The 16,137-nt window shown below is 43.5% G+C and overlaps 1 protein-coding gene and 1 long non-coding RNA gene across 3 annotated transcripts in view; both read left to right on the top strand.

Annotated features, from left to right (window-relative positions):
* Positions 1-16,137, top strand: part of kazna (kazrin, periplakin interacting protein a) — a 439,152-nt gene that overhangs the window by 13,892 nt on the left and 409,123 nt on the right. The window lies entirely within an intron of this gene.
* Positions 7,162-8,309, top strand: LOC125486663. The gene is made up of 2 exons (XR_007265314.1): positions 7,162-7,297; positions 7,874-8,309. It is a non-coding gene; the product is annotated as an uncharacterized LOC125486663 (long non-coding RNA).

Here is a 16,137-nt window from a genome sequence, read left to right as displayed (position 1 = left end):
TGATTACTGGCTGAGATATCATAGACAGATTGTGAGTAAAAACTGAAAGAACTGCGGATGCTGTAAATCAGAAACAAAAACAGAAAGTGCTGGAAAATCTCAGCAGGTCTGACAGCATCTGTGGAAAGAAATCAGTTAACATTTTAGTTTGAGTGACCCTTCCTCAGAAGTGTTCTGAGGAAGGGTCACTCAACTGAAAACATTGACTCTGATTTCTCTCCATAGATGTTGCCAGACCTGCTGAGTTTTTCCAGCAATTTCTGTTTTTGTTACAGATTGTAGTTGTAGAGGGAGACCGGTCACCAGTGGTGCCCACATGTATCAGTGTTGGCATCATTGTCCATTATTTATAATCAAGCTGCAGGCATTGGGACTGTAGATGATAGTTGATTGCATGACTGGCAAGCGATGTTTGACTTGGGAGAAGTGCGATCTTATGTATTTGATAAGGGAGAATGCTGAATATAGACATATCCTTCAGGGAATAACGTACAAACAGGTAGGGAATGAAAGATCAGACATTCTAGTGCATAGACATTTAATAATTGATGGGTAGTGTTGTGAAGTGAAAGATGGAGCAATTGAGGTTCAAGGTGAATTTCTATGTCAATTGACTTTAAAAGAAATAATATCACTCAAGATGGCACAAGATTTTCCTTAAAATTCTGTTGGATTGCTGTGTCTAGTTTTGGTCCCTTCATGTGGACAGTGATACGGTTGAGGTTTTGGAAAGCCATGGAAGAGGATCACTATGTTCATGCCAACTTTGAAGCATCTTAGTTATCAAAGGAGACGAGAAAAACTGGCTCTTTACACTTTGGAGAGTATAAGTTTTAACTGATCTGATGGTTGCTAGAATGATAATGAAGGGGAGGTGTCAAATTTGAGTCTTAGAGTCATAGAGCTGTACAGCGTGGAAACAGACCCCTCAGTCCAACTTGTCCGTGCCGACCAGATATCCTAAATTAATTGTAGTCACATTTGCTAGCATTTCCCCTGTCCCTCTAAACCCTTCCTATTCCTACACCCATTCAGATGCCTTTTAAATTGTACCAGCTGTTTGTTTATATCCAATGAATAGGTCAGGGAGGACCAGGGATCACAATGATCAGTTATACAAGGCTCGATCCAGGTTTGGCTATCAGGAGGGGACTCTTTTCCCAGTGAAAAGTGATAGCCTGGAACAGGCTGCAGTCCCATGCAGTGAAAGATGATTGACTGAATTACTTTTAAACAAGAGCTGGACCCAATGATCTCTACTCCCACTGGAAGAGCACAAGAGGTATGAGCTGTCAGAATTTTTTGGCGAGAGTGATCATTTCTTTTTGCTTGTTTTGATTATTCAGGAGCTCGGGAGGAATTTTATAGATGTTTCTCACTGCCTTCCAAATTTACCGGGGATTTCTTTAACATTTCGCCTGAGTGATCACATGGTTTTGGGGTGGGATGGGTATGTAAGTATCATGGTGCACAAGGTACCTCCATTGTTTGTATGGGACAGGATGGATGAAACTACAGGGTTTTTATTTTCTGCTACTTGTTCTAGTTAAAGACCATGTTGAGATAGCTTTATTATTTGTGCTCACCCAATCAACCTCTATCTGGTACAATGATGGATTTAATATTGTTGTTATGTGATTGTGTCACAGACTGGAATAGAACCCAGCATTAACAGACCTCAATTCTGTGAACATGAAATTTATTTAAAAACAATCCTGGAAGAGTTTTAATTACAATAATGGAGATGGGGGAGTAATTTGCAGGGAGAATCTAATTCTGAGCTTTGCCTGATAGTAGCTGGAGAATTAACAGTGCCTGTGAAATTCTTTTTGCTGTCATGGTATGTCAGAACCTTTCAATTTAGTGTGTGGTTTCCAGGGATCTCTCTATAAATTACATCCTATTATTTGAAAGACTGGCTGTTCACAGGGAATCAGTTTGTTTTAACTTAAATAAAAACCAACAGTCATTTAACCCATTACACAAACTCAAGAGACCACAAAGGGGTGAGGTGCATTATGGGGAAATACAACAGCCAATTTACGCACAGCAATTGGTGAAATGACCAGATCATGGTGGTCGAATCTTACCAGATATTGACCAAGTGACAGTTGAGTTGAGTTGAGTTTCACAATCATCTCAAACTTGCCTTATTAATGACCTATCACAATGCAATGGTGCGTTTCTTGTCTGATGCTAGCCTGATTCTCCCACTCACCATAAACGGATGTACTCGCCATGTCTGAGATATCGTCACATTTGACCTCCAGCCATGCAGCCTATCGAGTGTTGGCATTCTGGAGCAGCTCTTCACCATCTACATAGTGCAGCCATAAAGTAACACCTCTCACAGCACACAGGTGGCATAGCTGACACTTCCTTATATTGCCTGTACCACCCCTTTCAGCGTTTTAAGCTCCAGGCCACACAGCTTGCCTGTACTTAGCCACATCCCTCTTTCAGTCTCTGCTACTCTTTCCCCCGATGCCCATTGTGGCTCAGCATTTGCCTCCGTTGTCCTGGTCGAAGTAGCCACACTCAACCTCAATCAGGGGTCACCTAACAGAATCTTCAGTCCTTGTCACCCAGTAACCATCCATGTAAGGCATCTGGACAAGTTAGGGATAGCAGAGAGAGCAAGCAAACACCCCTGAGATGAAGTCTAGTCCAATCTGTTAACTGCTTTCTGGGCAATTAGGGATGGGCAATAAATGCTAGCCAAGCCCGTGATGCCAATTCCTATGAATGAATAAATTTAATAAAACCAGTAAACTGGTTGCCTACAGAACATAGTGTCCTTGCAGCAGCATTACAACAAAGGGGACCGGTGTACTGGATGAGAGACGTGTTGCGATGCTGCAGTGAGGCTGATAGATGTCAAGTGACAATGTCCATCGACAGTGTGTCCACTGTCAAAGAGGGAGGTCTGGAGGGAACAAATAGCAAACTATATTCACCAGGTCACTGCTCTGACTTTCATTTCGGGAGACTCAGTGTCCAGTTGCGGGTGGTGGAATTGGAGCTGTCATAGAGTCATACAGCATGGAAACAGACTCTTTCGTCCAACCAGTCCATGCTGAACATAATCCAAACCAAACTAGTCCCATCCGTCTCCTCCTAGCCCATATCCCTCCAAACCTTTCCTATTCATGTACTTATCCAAATGTCTTTTAAACATTGTAATAGTACTTCCTCAGGAAGTTCATTCCACATGCGAACCACCCTCTGTGTAAAAAATTTGCCTAAATCTCTCTCCTCTCACCTTAAAAATATGTCCCCTAGTCTTGAAATCCCCCATCCAAGGGAAAAAGACAACTACCATTAACACTATCTATACAACTATTACTTTATAAACTTCTATAAGGTCGCTTCCCAACCTACTATGCTCCAGTGAAAACTGTCCCAGCCTAGTCAGCTTTTCATGATAACTCCAACCTTCCATACCCGGCAACATCCTGGTATATCTCTTCTGAACCCTCTCCAGTTAATAATATCCTTCCTTTAACTGGGCGATCAGAACTGCACACAGTACTCCAGAAGAGGCCTCACCAATGTCCTATATAACCTCAATATGACTTCCCAACTCCTATACTCAAAGGAATGAGCAATGAAGGCAAGCATGCTAAACACCTTTTTAACCTGTCTATAGTGACACAAACTTCAAAGAATTATGTACCTGCACTCCTAGGTACCTCTGTTCTACAACACTACCCAAGGCCATACCATTAATTGTACAAGCCTTATCCTTGTTGTATCAAAATGCAATACCTCGCGTTTACCCAGATTGAACTCTATCTGCCATTTTTCAGCCCGTTGACCCATTTGGTCATGATCCCGTTGTAATCTTAGAAAACCTTCTTCCTGTCTACTATGCCATAATTTTGGTTTCATCTGCAAACTTACTAACCATGCCTTCGATATTCTCATCCAAATCATTTTATATAAATGACAAACAAAAGAGGAGCCAGAACCAATCCCTATGGAACACCGCTGGTCACAGGCCTCCAATCGGAATAATAACTCATCGCCACCACTCTGTCTCCTGCCGTTAAGCCAATTTTGTATCCAATTGGCAAGCTCACCCTGAATCCTATGTGACCTAACGTTACTAATTAGTCTACCATGTGGAATCTTCTCAAAGGCTTTACTAAAATCCATGTCGATGACATCTACAGCTCTGTCCTCGTCAATCTTTTTGGTAACTTCTTCAAAAAACTCAATCAAGTTTGTGAGACATGATTTTCCTTGCACAAAACCATGCTGACTATTCCTAATCAATGTTTGCCTCTCTTTAATGTCCATAAATCCTATCTGTCATAATCACATCCAACAATTTACCCACAACCAAAGGCAGATTCACAGGTCTATAGTTCCCCAGTTTCTCTTTACAACCTTTCTGAAACAAAGGTACAACATTAGCCACCCTCCAGTCATCAGGCACCTCACCCATAGTTATAGATAACGCAAATATATCTGCAAGGGGTCTCGTAATTTCCTCCCTCACCTCCCATAACGTTCTATTAATGAGGCAAGATTAAATAATATTGAGCGATAATTCCCATTAATAGGCCTGTCACTAGTGAGAATCTACTCAATCCGGAACTTGATTATAAAATGTGACTCTTTGGTCTCGCTGTCAGGAGCCTCTCACTCGACATCTCACCCAATTCTCCCAAATTTCTCGGCATTTAGGAAGATTTGGCCCTTTGTGTTTAGGTGTGTGATAAATGTTGGCGAGGACACCAGGGACAGTGCCCCTGTTCTTCAGGACCCTGGGAATGTAGACAGCCTTCTGCACAATTCCATCCCCAGTAGATCACAATGAGGTCAGGGGTCATAGAGTGATAGAGGTCTACGGCATGGAAACAGGCCCTTCGGCCCAACTTGCCCATGCTGCCCAGTTTTCACAATTTAAATGAGTCCTATTTGCCTGCGTTTGGTCCATATTGCTCCATATCTATCCCATCCATTTACTTGTCTAAATGTTTCTTAAATGACAAAATTGTACTCACTTCCACCACTACCTACGGCAGCCCATTCCAGACACTCACCACCTTTGTGTGAAAAAGATTGTCCCTCTGGACCCTTTTGTATCTCTTCTCTCTCACTTTAAACCCATGCCCTCTTGTTTTAGACTCCCCTGCCATGGTGAAAAGCTGTTGGCTATCTACCTGATCTATGCCTGTCATGATTATATATAGCTCTATAAGGTCACCCCTCAGTCTCTTTCGCTCCGGGGAAAAGAGTCCCAGCCTATTCAACCTCTACTTATGACACAAACTTTCCAGCCCAGGTAGCAGCCTAGTAAATCATTTCTGTACTCTTTTCCTAATTTAATAATATCCTTTCTACAGTAAGATGACCAGAACTGCACGTAGTACTCCAAATGTGGCCTCACCAACGTCTTGTACAGCTGCAACAAGACGTTCCATCTCCTTTACTCAATGCTCTGACCAATGAAAGTTAGCATGCCAAAAGCCTTCTTCACCACCCTGGCTACCTGTGACTCCATTTTCAAGGAGCTATGTACCCTGTACCCCCAGATCTCTTTGTTCTATAAGAGTCCCCAGGACCCTACCATTGAATCTGTAGGTCCTGTTTCGGTTTACATTTACCTAATTTAAACTTCATAAGTATGTAGCAATGGAAAGACTGCTGAGTTGGAAGAAAAAAAGGCAGAAATTAAGTATTTTTGAAATAGTCTTGTGAAAGTCTGCAGACAACAGATTGTAACAGCATCGTCAAACCTCAAGGATTGTTCTGGAATCTGCAGGACTTGAATGTCATTCGCCAGGACACCGCTGTGTGCAACCTGTGAGGGGAAAAGAAATCACTAATTATCCAATTTGAATTAATTTGAAAGATTGTTTTGTTGTTTTCAATGGGGGAAGGTTGTTTGACCCAGTACCCAATTGGGTAATGAGTCTTCTTACTTTCTAATCAGTGTCAGAAGGTCAGGGGTCACAAGGATCAACTTGTCAGCCATTTTAATGGCAGGCGTGAAGGTAAGTCATGTGATGAGACCTCCAGGAATAATTTTATCACAGTTGGCAACGCTAGTTTGCAAACTTGTGATTTTAAAAGAAAACAAACTAGGAGCAGGAGTAGGCCTTTGATGTACACAACCAGTTTAATGATTTACCTGTCTGCTCTTAGTAAACAGCATAGATCATTTTAGAACAAGTGGGCAATTTTAGAATATGTTTAACAAGCCATGAGCATTAATCCAATTGGATGAGGACTTCTAAGGTGCCGCAAGTTTCATAATTTCTGATTTTTCCGTAAGCCGATTTCTAGCAGGCTGACGTTTAAAACCAAGACTGATATTTAAGGTCATTGAGGTAGAGGGAACTGTGTGCGAAGGGTTTTCCTTTCACTTTTTCTGTACTTACTGTCAGGAAGCCCAGTCAGATGTTTAACTAAATGACAATTTTTTTTTAAATTACTAAATGACATTTAAAGGTTGAGAGCTACTTTTTTCACAGCTGCAGCCTGTTTTCAATCAGTAAGCAAACCGTTGTTCGGAGAATTGAAAATGGCAAGAGAGGGAGGTTTTCCCCACTCCTGCACGATGCCGTCCCAACATCTTCACACTGAACTAATTAGATAATTGCTGCAATAATTAGGCTTGTGCTTGTATTATCTTGGCTGGTAAATGCTCTCTCAGGACTGGTCATAGCAAATGATTTCTAGGTTGTTGATGTGTGGAACTCTTCACTGTAATAAGGATAGAGAGAAGGTTCAAATGCAGATATTTTAATCAACCTATTTGGACACATTATAACACATCTCCGGTGGAACATGGGTCTGGATCTCCTGGCCCAGAGGAAGGGGCATTACCACTGTGATACAAGAGCCCTTAAACAGAAATAGCAAGCCATGGTCTCAACTGAGTGACCTCTGGGTTATCAGCTAAGCCCACGCCCACTGTACCACTCTGCTGGCCCCCACATAGTTGTACACTGTGTGCATTTCACGTGCACAATGATAACATGCAAATGGCCTCAAACTGTACTCTAATCTTCAACTGCACCACAAAAGCCCTTTCCAAAAGTTAACAACAGTGGGATTCAAACCAATGAGAGACTGGAATCTTAATCTAGGACCTTGGATCGCTCAGCCACACTACTACAAGGTTAGTGTGTTTGTATCAATATTTGGACCAGTTTTCAGTTTGCACTCAAGATTGTGCTCAATATGTTAATACAGCAGAAATTCAAACTGTTATTGTCGTTGGAGAAAGGGACTGATTAGATGGCTCGCTCCCTCCCTCTCTGTTTCTTCAGAGAGCCAGCAGGTATGGCCTTGTTAGGCCAAGTGGCCTGGTTCGGTGCCAATTTGAGTCTGTGTATTTGTAATATACATTGGGGAGCTCAGCTTAATGAATTGGTATTAACTATGATTGATTCCATGGGAATGCCAGATGTAAAAATTATTTCTTGTAAAGGGGATAGTGAGTTGCATTCGGGTGTTATCCCGGGAGCTATCTGGCACCATGCTTCATTTTCTGAAGCTGCCTTTTTATTTGATTTCTTTTTTAGTCGGGAGTAAGCACTAGGGAAGAGATCTGTCAAGCGGAATTCTTTACTGTTAATTTCTCGCAATTCAGCAGCTTGTTAATGAAAGCGTGAACAAGGGCAACTTTGATTGAATGACTGCGAATGTATTATTGCTTCCTTGATTTTAAAGTAAACAGGAAATTCATTTCTGTGCTTGTCAGCCATCGCACAGCTCTGGTGGAACAAAGTTCCATCTGTATTTTGGGCATTGAATTGGCAGAGCCAAGAGAGCAGGAGAGAAAATAGGGTCATTTGTAACCGTTAAATGGGGTTGTCATAAAATTGATTTAAGTGTTTTACTCCTTGTCCTTTAGGGAAGAAAACCTATTCTTGCCAGGAAGACCTGCTGGGGATATGATCAGCCAGTGGGTGTAGAAGCAAAAGGTTTCCTGTATAGACTGCAGCAGACAACTAAAGTGGAAGGAACAACCTGTCTTGACCTGGCTGCAATAATTTCCTTGCTGGACACTTTGTTCCATTTCATAATCTTAAAATCTAACTCGGTTTGATTTCCTGCTAAGAGGTGGTCTTGTCTATTTATACTGCAGCCACAGTGTTTTTCTTTGGCAGAATCTCTCGTGTGTGACTGACTCATTTCCCTGGCTCTCCACACTTTAGCCCACATATCGCAGAATAGATAATCATCCTCAGTAAATGAGCACTTGCTGGGATATGTGCTGGACTGATTCATCTGTTTATCCTGAATGCACTATTTTTGAATTTAAAAGAAGTAAATGATTTTAAAGTCTGCCTTCCTGTAATTACAGCAATATTTCTTACATATCATTTCTGGGCATGGGGCTTTGGCTTTTCCTGCAATAGCAACTATTTAAGTGACCATGCTTGGCTGTAGATACCCAAGTTTTGTGTGTGTGTGCATGTGTGATTGAAGAAATAGACACAGAAAATAGATGCAGGAGTAGGCCATTCGGCCCTTCAAGCATGCACTACCATTCAATATGATCATGGTTGATCATGCAATCTCAGTGGCCCATTCCCGCTTTCTCTCCATTCCCCTTGATCCCTTTAGCCGCAAAGTCCATGTCCAGCTCCCTCTTGAATATATCTAATGAACTGGCCCCAACAGCTTCCTGTGGGAGAGAATTCCACAGGTTCACAACTTTCTGAGTGAAGAAATTCTTCCTCATCTCAGTCCTGAATGGCTTAGCCCTTATTCTTAGACTGTGACTCCCTATTTCTGGACTTCCCCCAACATCGGGAACATTCTTCCTGCATCTAGCCTGCCCAGTCCCATCGGGACTTTATATGTTTCTACGAGATCCCCCCCTCATTCTTCTAAATTCCAGTGAGTATAAGATGTGTGTGTGTCTATGTCTGAATCCCTACAGTGCAGAAACAGCCATTCAGCCCATCAAGTCCACACCGACCCTCCGAAGAGCGTCCACCCAGACCCACCCTATCCCTGTAACCCTGTATTTCCCACGGCTAACCCACCTAGCCTGCACAACCCTGAGCACTATGGAACAATTTAGCATGGCCAATCCACCTAATCTTTATTTCAGAGATACGAGGAACTGCAGATGCTGGAGAATCTGAGATAACAAGGTATGGAGCTGGATGAACACAGCAGGCCAAGCAGCATCAGAGGAGCAGGAAAGCTGACGTTTCGGACCTAGACCCTTCTTCAGAAATGGGGGAGGGGAAGGGGATTCTGAAATAAATAGGGAGAGAGGGGGAGGCAGATAGAAGATGGATAGAGGAGAAGATAGGTGGAGAGGGGATAGACAGGTCAAAGAGGCGGGGATGGAGCCAGTAAAGGTGAGTGTAGGTGGGGATTTAGGGAGGGAATAGGTCAGTCCAGGGAGGACGGACAGGTCAAGGGGGTGGGATGAGGCTAGTAGGTAGGAGATGGGGGTGGAGCTTGAGGTGGGAGGAGGGGATAGGTGGAAGGAAGGACAGGCTAGGGCGGTGGGGACAAGCTGGGCTGGTTTTGGGATTCGGGGGAGTTGAGATTTTGAAGCTTGTGAAGTCCACATTGATACCATTGGGCTGCAGCGTTCCCAAGCGAAATATGAGGTGCTGTTCCTGCAACTTTCAGGTGGCATCGTTGTGGCACTGCAGGAGGCCCAGGATGGACTGTTGTCTAAGGAGTGGGAGGGGGAGTTGAAATGGTTCGTGACTGGGAGATGCAGTTGTTTGTTACAAACTGAGCGTAGGTGTTCTGCAAAGCGGTCCCCAAGCCTCCGCTTGGTTTCCCTGATGTAGAGGAGGCCACATCTTGAACAGCGGTTACAGTATACCACATTAGCAGATGTGCAGGTGAACATCTGCATGATGTGGAAGGTCTTTTTGGGGCCTGGGATGGGGACCATCCACCTCCCTAACCGGTCCTTCCTTCCACCTATCCCTTCCTCCCACCTGAAGCCCCACCCCCATCTCCTACCTACTAACCTCATCCCATTCCCTTGACCTGTCCATCCTCCTTGCACTGACCTATGCCCTCCCTAACTCCCCATCTACACTCACCTTTACTGGCTCCATCCCCGCCTCTTTGACCTGCCTGTCTCCTCTCCACCTATCTTCTCCTTTATCCATCTTCCATCTGCCTCCCCCTCTCTCCCTATTTATTTCAGAATCCCCTTCTCCTCCCCCATTTCTGAAGAAGGGTCTAGGCCCGAAATGTCAGCCTTCCTGCTCCTCTGATGCTGCTTGGCCTGCTGTGTTCATCCAGCTCTACACCTTGTTATCCCACCTAACCTTTGCACATCTTTGGACTGTGGGAGGAGCACCTGGAGGAACCCATGCAGACACAGGGAGAATGTCCGAGACAGTCGCTTGAGGCTGGAATCCTGGTGTTGTGATGCAGCAGTGCTAATCACTGAGTCACTGTATTCTATGCAATTTTCATTAGGCAGAGAGACCAAACTTGCAGAACCAGCTTCCACTGCTTACTATAAACAATGGGACAAACTGACTACAGATATGTCAATTCCTATTTTTGTGGACCCATGATTTATCCCAAATATATAATTCTGTTTGTTAATGATAAGGAGCACAGTCTGCATTTCCTCTCAGTCTGGCTCAGAGGTAACTAGCAGTTGTCATTTTCTTTTCTCCTTTTATATCCAGAAATTCTCTTGCACACAACTGAACGTACTTTGATCACTCGTGGTACTTTTTTATGTCTATTAACCACCACCAGTAAATCACCCACGTTTTCGAATTGATTAACAAGCTTTGCCAGTAAATTAAAGTCATACCTGGTCGTCATGGCAATACAGTGTGATGAATTGTGCCTCAGATGTTCTGGGATGTTTTGGAATTGACAAGGTGCTATTTAAATGGAAGTTTCACTGCCGGTGGGGAAAGCATCCAGCTACAGGCAGCTGGGTTTGTCTAGTAAATACCCGGCTGATTATACACCAGCGACGCTTTAGCAGATGGCATCGTGCTGCATTATTGACCTTGCCAGGCCGATGAAGTGGAGCTATTGATTGAGGTGCCTGACCAGCATGCTTCTTGGGTTATTTGAGTGCATTATGCAGATGGCGATACTGAGGGAGCTGTCGAAATGAATCATGCAGAGACAGATAGCAATTCAAACAATTAGCCATTCAGGTTCGCAAAGTACAGTCTCACTTCAAGATGGCTGGAAGCAGGTGCTCCTAGTTCAAGTGCCCTGTAAACTTGACAATGAGCAAACCAAAGATTAGTCCTGTTACTCGCTGACCCCTTGTGCGTGTGTGAACAGATAAACTGGAAATAAAGCAGAGGTGGATGGGTGTACTGGAGAAGATTGCAGATAGGATTGGTATTGTTCAACCAGTCCTGCCAAAGTGGGGATTTTAATTCCAGCCAGTTCTACTGCTGGTACAGGAATTCAGTTATCCACTGCACCACGCAATGTGGTGGATTTTTGAGATCAGTTTCCGGTTTAGAAATTCCCAAACACATCAAAATGCAATCCAAAAGTGAATAAATGACCAATCTACCGCTAGGACACTGACTGAATGTCTCCCTTTGTTCCTCGTGAGCAATTCAATAGGCCCAGGGTAGTCTCTCCATTCCCAAAGTGATCATGTTTTGCAGTGTGAGGGAGTTGGTCATCTCAGTTATCTGGAAGGCTGGTTTGCAATGCAGAGTGATACCAGTAGTATGGGTTCAATTCCCACGCTAGCTGAAATTACCATTAAGAATTCTGCTTCTCATCCTCTCCCCTTACCTGCAGCTTGGTGACCCTCAGATTAAACCGCCACCAGTGGTCTCTCTCCAACGAGGGAGTAGCCCTGTGATCTGGTAAGAGTATGGCGATGTTACCTTTAGTCCAGTCTAACTGTAATTGGAACAACAATGGTCCAAGGGTGGGCTGATATCTAAAATTGGTTGGCATTATCAAGCTGTGGCACATGTGATGAAGATGGGCAAGCAAAAATGATCAATCTTCCCACACATTGCAATCTGTCCTGTTGTTGTCATGCAAGAAGGACTAATCTTTTAACTTAGCACCAATTCCCTATTCGATGCTATTCTGGGAAGCCAGCTCAGATTGGGAACTCCTTGGGGCAGGTTTCTAGGTTCTCATGTATCTAAGCGATTTTATATAACAGAATGCGATAGATAGTGTTGCTTCTATCTCTGAGTTTTCTATGTGGATAGGTGCAGGCTTTACACATTAGCTGAATTATTGCACAGCTTTTGTGGCTTTTTAGTGCACAGGGCCACTCCAGTTTTTTAATGTTACTTTTTAAGGTTTGTTTGCTCTATTTTCTGTCCCTGGAGGTGATGATTTTCCCCGAAGTGCTCTTTCATAAGGTTCTAAGCAGCCCCTGCAGCTTATCTGAACACCCACTCTGATGCTGCAATCCTAAATTGCAATAATCAGGTGGGTAATTTGATTATGGGGTCTCTTCTGCCTTCACCCAATATTCATGTCCTCTAACTTATCACTGGACAGCAAAAAGCACATTCTACCTCTTCTTTAGCCCAGGAGCACAGAAGTTATTCCAACACCACACCCCTTCATCCCACCTCACCCCCACGCTACTGCCCTGCCTGGGCTCGGCTCATTCAGCACATCCAGGATTAAACTGGTGTCTCTCCTGGTTCTGTACTGTGATGAGATTGCAAAGCTCCCTCTCTTCAACAAAGGCCCTGCCTTTGCGTGCGATATTTCACTCACAGGAACACCTCATGGAGCTGAATATCTATGAGAAACACCATGCTTCTGTTTTTGCTCTTGGTGTAGGAAGTAATTGTTTCTGAGGTCACTTGGAACAAGTTGCATCTTAAACTCTCAACTGAGGTCAAATTCTTTATCCCGTTCTCCCTGGGGGGCTGAACTCTCTCATTCTTGCACCAACTGCAGTGACTTCTTTTAACTACATGGGATGTCAGATTGAAAGAGCTCCACCTTGTTTATTATTGAACTGAAGTATACTAACCTGTGGCCCTGTATTACTGACCATTCTGCACAGATACAAGTACTGCCACTTCCCTGAGAAGACCTATTAAACACTATTATTGAGGAGGATGTGTGTATATGCAGAGATGTCTGTATGTAACCCAGCCTTTTTAACCCTCACATAATTTAAGATTTCAAATGCCCTGCAACTGTGTTCGCACTACAGCCATAAAGCTAACACCGTGTGGAGCTGGAGGAACACAGCAGGCCAGGCAGCATCAGTGGAGCAGGAGAGCTGATGTTTCAGGTCGGGACCCTTCTTCAGAAATTTCTGAATTCTTCAGAATTCTGAACCAGCATCATTCTATGTGCCAAGTAGGAGATAACCTCAGCCTTTTAATTTGAAATGTTTTGATTGGATTTGATTTATTTATTTTCACGTCTATTTTGTTACAAAATACAGTGAGAAGTGTCTCCACTCTCCAGTAACCGTGAATGAATGAATTAGCTTTAGCTGTATTGTCACACATACTCAAATAAGTACGTGAAATGTTTATAAGTCATCACTCACAGTGCCATCTTGGTACAACCATAGAATAAAATCCCTACACTGTGGAAAGAGGACCCTTGGTCCAACAAGTCCACACCAACCCTCAGAGCATCCCACCCAGACCCATCCCCCTAATCTACACATCCCTGAACACTATGGGCAATTTAGCATGGCCAGTCCACCTAGCCTGCACATTTTTGGATTGTGAGAGAATACCGGAGCACCTGGAGGAAACCCACACAGACACAGGGAGAATGTGCAAACTCCACACCGACAGTTGCCCGAGGGTGGAATTGAACCTGGGTCCCTGGCACTGTGAGACAGCAGTGCTAACCACTGAGCCACCGTGTCACCCCACCTTTAGTTACAGAATAGAAAAATGAAGGAGAAAAAGTTACAATACAGCTGTACGCAGTATAACCATAGGTCAGAAAAACAAGAAGCAAAGTTAAAAAGACAAACATCTTAAAACACAGGAAAATAAACCAAAACATAAAATATCAAGGCAGAAAAATGAAGAACATTTCAAATCATGCACAGGACGTGGGTACTGCCGGCTAGGCCGGTATTTATTGTCTCACCCTTAAGTACCCTGGAGAAGGTGAATTTGAACCGTCGCTGTCTATGGGGGTTAGGTACACCTTCAGTATGCAAGGTAGGAGGTTCTGGGATTTCAGTTTGGCGACAATGCCTTGTAAATTTTAAGAAGAGTTCCTTTTCTCCTTTTTGTCAGATGCTTTCCAGAAGGAGCTGACTTGGGGAAGGTATCCGCTGATTACTGTTTAGTACCTGATCGAAATGCTACCCACCCACCCCTCCCCCACCCCATTCAGGTCAGCTACAGACTGAATCTAACAGCGAGGGTTCTATATATAGCATGGGGGGATGCACAGAGTGGTTAGCAGATTAGTAACTAATTAAGGGGTTTTGGATGGTTTATGTGGAAAGGAATTAATCCCTGGATTGTGTTATCATCTGCTTTGTTCTCGTGCAAGATAAATACTTTCTTGTTCAGTTTGTGTGGGCTAATATCTTCGTGTGTACATCTTACCATGTACTTAAAGTAAATTCTGCTGCTGGACTGGAATGACTTAACAGAACCAAGCAAAGCAAGCAACAGAAAATATCTAACCTGGTGGAAAATGTTCTGACGTTACAAAGCAACTCCCCCTGGCCCTGTGACAAGATTTACTGTCCATAATTATCAGCTTTGTACGTGACTCCACATAAAGCAGACTGGTATTTTAATTGGATCTGAAGCTTTTTTTAAATCACAGGTCATTCTGGCCTGCTTTAATGTGATTATTTTTGTACATCTTGAGCTGAGACTGTTGGCTAGGAGGCTAGGAGCCTCAGTGCAGGGTAATGTGAAGTAAATGGAAATCCTCTTTATGACTTTGTTGTTTCGGGGAGGGAATGCCAAGCACGAGGAGCATTATAGGATGGTGTCCTACTCTATGAGGTCCTGGCTCACTCTACTTGTTACAGGGCATTGCAGAATAATGTCAATTGCATGGTTTCATTACCAGATCAAGTGAAATCTTCTTTAGATGCTGCCTCAGCTCATAGTTTAGCTCATAGATTATTCTGCTTGATTATTTGATGTGGGCATCGCTGGAAATGCCCAGTATTTGTTGCCCAACACTAGTTGCCCTTCATCTGAGTGGTTTGTCAGGCTGTTTCAAATGGCACAACATTGCCGGGGCTCCTCTACCAAGTGTAGGGTAATCGAGGTAAAGGATCCTTCCCTACAGCAGTGAACTTGATTCATTTATTACTAGCTTTCAATTCTGGACAAATTAATTTAAGTTCCACCAGCTGTCATTGTGGGACCCAGACATGAGTCCCCAGCCCATTCTCCTGGGCCTCTGGATTAAAAGTCTTCAGATTTCCAGTTTCCACAATCTGCACTTCTCACCCTCACAAGTAATTACATTCTTGTAGTGATGGTGAGGTTAGCAATGATGAAAGTGACTGAAGTTGAGCTGACAGTGTTTGGAAGATGTTTCACAGCTGGCAGGATATGACAAGGGCCACATTCATGTCTTCAAATGCATTTCCAGTGGTTTTTTGAGAAAATTAACACAGTCAGTAAAAAGATTGAGGACATTTCAACTGGGGAAGTGGTGGGGGTGGTTTGGTTCATGGGGCAAGTTGTCCTCTTTCATAAGCATGACAGGACACACTCCAGCAGGGAGGGTGCTGACTCAATATTATTGTGATAGTCAACAGATTTCTAGCACAGAAATAACTTATTAACTGGAAGAGGAATAAACAATGTCAAATAACTATAAATCTTGTCCATATGGAAGGAAGTATTTCCTGGCATCTAGAGGAAGAGTACGTGATTTTTAGTTTGAAGGATTGTGAGTCATGGTACTTTCCAATGGAATTCCCCTTTTTATTAAGTTTAACTGATAGGAGGCTGAGCTTATCCAGGGAGCTGACAGAGATTCCCAGTATTGTTTGTTTCTTGTTTATAGGGGAATTATTTGAGTTTGCCTGATCAATGTCTGGGTGGAAAGGTTTTCATTCCTCATTGCTATCCTGTTATCCAAATCACCACTGGGCAGCTACGTGTAACTAAGCTGTTTGTGTTGTGGTATGTATATGTTTGCGCTGTGGCGTGTACATGTTTGCACTGTGGCATGCACATGTTTGCGCTG

The sequence above is a fragment of the Rhincodon typus genome, chromosome 31 (genome assembly GCF_021869965.1).
Source record: "Rhincodon typus isolate 14 chromosome 31, sRhiTyp1.1, whole genome shotgun sequence".
NCBI classification, from domain to species: Eukaryota; Metazoa; Chordata; class Chondrichthyes; order Orectolobiformes; family Rhincodontidae; genus Rhincodon; species Rhincodon typus.
This window is presented reverse-complemented; position numbering and strand designations above follow the sequence as displayed.